Here is a 3,639-nt window from a genome sequence, read left to right as displayed (position 1 = left end):
TGCACAATATATACATGCCTGTGCTCAGTATTATCAAGGTTTAACCTTCCTACAATAATACGGCAATTTTGGGATAATTCATATCCCCTAAGAGGATCATAACTTCATTGCAATTTTCATTGTTGGGGATCATCTCATATAACTGATCTTATTAACAGTAATTTTTTGTATTATATTTAATTCTATCTCTTATCTGTCTCGTGGACTCTCATCCTCGATTCACGGAGCACAGAACCACGCAAGTGGGTGCTGTTGGACCGTGCCTAACGTGGAAAGCAGATCCACCTATTCTTATCTATCCCTTTATTTCCCCCCTTTTTTTTCCCTCTTATTCTTTCTATCTCTTTCTCTTGAATTATTCTTATATAGGTGCACTCTCATTGGCGGGCTGATCGCACTACTCTCTACTATCATACCACGCTGCCAGCGCCCGATCTCGTCCAATCTTGGAAGCTAAACAGCGTTGGGCCGGTTTAGTACCAGGAAAGGCGACTACCTGCGAATACCCGGTGTTGTAGAGTAGGAATTGCTTCCTCTTAGTGCGAGAAGAACACCCCAACAGCAGTATCACCACTATCTCTTTCATATATCTGCCCATGTTAGTCAGTCAATGCTCAGTGCAGGTTAAGGGGTTTTTTACTTCACAATCATGATATTTATCATACGATTCAGGTGCTAAATTCTGGCGACCTTGTAACAGTAATATATCCACTTGACGCAAGTGATCACAGTTGGAGATATATACATTTGTGCTCTGACCACTCCTCGGTCCTATCAACACAGTTATCTGTACTGGTCAGGGGAAATGGTGGTATGACAATTTTGTGTCTACAAACCTTTCCAATCACTCTTCAATCGAAGAGACCAGAACATTTTAATATTTCATTTATTTTTATATATATTCAATTCTCTTGGATCATCTAAGTGGGTAATTGTTGTTATATCCATACTAATAAAAGTTACGTTTTAACATTTTCTAATATTCTATCTATAGCATAGGAATTTTCCTTTCCCTACTAAGAGTGCGCCCACACAAGAGCCTTCTCTCTCTCCCTTGTTAGTCTAACACCAAGGGTAACCCAGCACAATTTCATGTGACGCCTTGGGTATAACTATAAGTTCCAATTGCTCTTTATGAAGAGCACCGATACCAACTGAAATAGGAAGAGTGCATTGAGAAATTACTCCTCCAGGAATACGGCTTCCATCAACCGCAGATAACGAAATGGAATGGGATAAATCTCGCACAGGAATCTGAAGCTGCTGAACCAGATGGGCCGTGATGAAATTCTCTGCTGCTCCTGTATTTAAAAGAGAGAGAACGGACCTTGCGAGAGTTCAATAGTGACTGGTAGAGTAGGTTCGGAGGAATTTGGAGACCAAGACAAGACTCCTAACCTGATGTCTCCTAGCCCAGTTAGGAGCGGGAGTTTCCCGAACGCTGTGGACACGATGACACCATATGCCCCGGTGCCCCACAGTATAGACACAAATTTTCTCGTCGCCTTTTCTGGCGCTCCTCAGGAGTAAGTCGGGTCCAATTCAGCTGCATGGGTTTGACGGGAGAATCTACCGCTGGTGGTATGGGTGCCAGAGGTACAGGGCGGAAACGGTGGCGATCGCCTTTGCTCTTTTCAGCCTGCCATTCCCGGAATCGTAGATCAACTTTGTTACATAATGAAATGAGATCATCTAGCTTTGGTGGTAAGTCTCGAGTCGCTAGATCATCCTTCAAATAGTCAGAAAGGCCACTCCAAAATGCTGAAACCAAGGCTTCCTCATTCCATTGTAGTTCAGAGGCGTAGGTTTAGCCAAGAATCTTGGATAGTCACTCAGCAGAGCATCATCTCTTTCCCAGAGCGGTGAGACCCATTCCAGGGCTACCCCTGAGAGTAAGGAGACTATGTACGCTACCTTCGCCTTTTGAGTTGGAAAATTATCTGACTGTAACATCGCACTGATTAAGGAATCCACAACAGAGTTTTGAGTTTCCGTCAAACTTACTGGTGGTTGGCAAACGGAGAGAGGATGTGACGACTCCAATGACGCCAGGACAGGCTGAGAAACTTGGGACTCCGGTCGACGGGCAGGAGTAGCATTCGCTAGAGAGGCTTGGATGTCGCTGTGAATTTTCCAATCCCTCCAGACGCCATGCTATGTTGTGCAAGAGATCCGAGTCAGCATCCTGTCCAGTTCCCGGATCCATGTGGCCAGTGCAAACTGTCACGTCTGAGGATTCTTGTGGATCCGGATTTGGGAAAGATGATTCTGGTGCACTTGGATCTCTAAATAACAAGCGAGCAGGACGGATGAAGGTCTTGCGCATTTATTACTTGGAGAAGTTTTTACAGGTTTCGCCAAAGACAGTTGAAATACACGACTGATGGTTAGCGGGTGGCTGGAGATACCGGCACCGTGACCCAGAGCTAAATGGAGGAATCCCGTAGGCAGGTTACCGCGCCGTCCGGAACAGGTAGCCAGGTAGGACACGGGAACAGAGTCGGCAGTCTGCGTAAGACTGTAACAGGCGGCTCGGGTGATTTTGCGGTAATCAGGAACCTGACACTGGAGATGCTGCGGGAGCACAGAGAACTAGCTTCACAGATACTGTGAAAGACGTTGCACTGGCAAATTCCCTCCTCCAGGCCTTCCTGTCTTATAGCAGCTGCTCAGAGCTAACTGGTCACAGGAAAGTGATAATTAGGCGAAGTGTGGGCAAGACAGGCTTTTTGCCCATATCCAAGATGGCGCCGCCAGAACACAGTCCAGCCTAATCACAGAAGCCCTGGCTCCACAGCAGCACCGCTCACCCTGCCGGTGGAACATGCTGCCAGTCCGCAGAGCCGCCATTCAGTGCCTCTGACTGACCTCCCAGCGCACCCCGCCAGGCGCCAGCACCTCCACCAGCTGGACACCCCCAGAGGGATCGGACAGGTAAGAGCCGGCTCCCCTGCACAGTCTCCCGCCGGACCGTGACAGGGATGCAGTTAACATGCCTGCTGTCGGGATCCTGCAATTCAGGAGACTGACGCTGTTATCCCGACAGCCAGCATTTTACCAATGGACGGAAGGCCGACATCTGCCCGGTATTCCCACTCGGTTGGTGGGTCCATGCCAGCAACCGAGTGGAAATAGAACCTGTGGCGAGCAAAGTCATAATTAGTAATCAGTATACATTGGTGGTTGGGTATGGGATATCAGCACTTGCGATGTCTGCGGTCATTATCCCAACACCTGGTGGATAAGTATGCTAATCCTTTTCTTTTCCTACCCCTAATCCTCCAGCCAAACCCTAACCACCAATATCCTTGCTGCAGCCTAACCCCATACCCTCCAACATGACCCGCCCCACTAGGTACAAAATGCTCTGTTTCTGGACTTCCCTCTTAATTTATGATTGCCATCACCTGTGAAGAAACAGCTTTCTTATCATTTAACTAGTTCAACACAGGTGATGGAAATCATAAATTAAGAGGGAAGTCCAGGAACAGAGCATTTTGTACCTAGTGGGGCGGGTCATGTTGGAGGGTATACCTAACCCTGACACTCCCTGGCATAGTTACATTTGGGATGCTGTCTGTCTGGATTCCAGCACCGGTCTTCTTACCGCCAGCATTCTGAGCCACTACTGCCCCACAT

The 3,639-nt window shown here is 47.6% G+C and overlaps 1 pseudogene; it reads left to right on the top strand.

Moving 5' to 3' along the window:
• Positions 1–402: 402 nt before the first annotated feature.
• On the top strand, positions 403–521 carry LOC134981390 (5S ribosomal RNA; annotated as a pseudogene).
• The last annotated feature ends 3,118 nt before the right edge of the window (positions 522–3,639 follow it).

Source organism: Pseudophryne corroboree, chromosome 12 (assembly GCF_028390025.1).
Source record: "Pseudophryne corroboree isolate aPseCor3 chromosome 12, aPseCor3.hap2, whole genome shotgun sequence".
Taxonomy (NCBI): domain Eukaryota; kingdom Metazoa; phylum Chordata; class Amphibia; order Anura; family Myobatrachidae; genus Pseudophryne; species Pseudophryne corroboree.
This window is presented reverse-complemented; position numbering and strand designations above follow the sequence as displayed.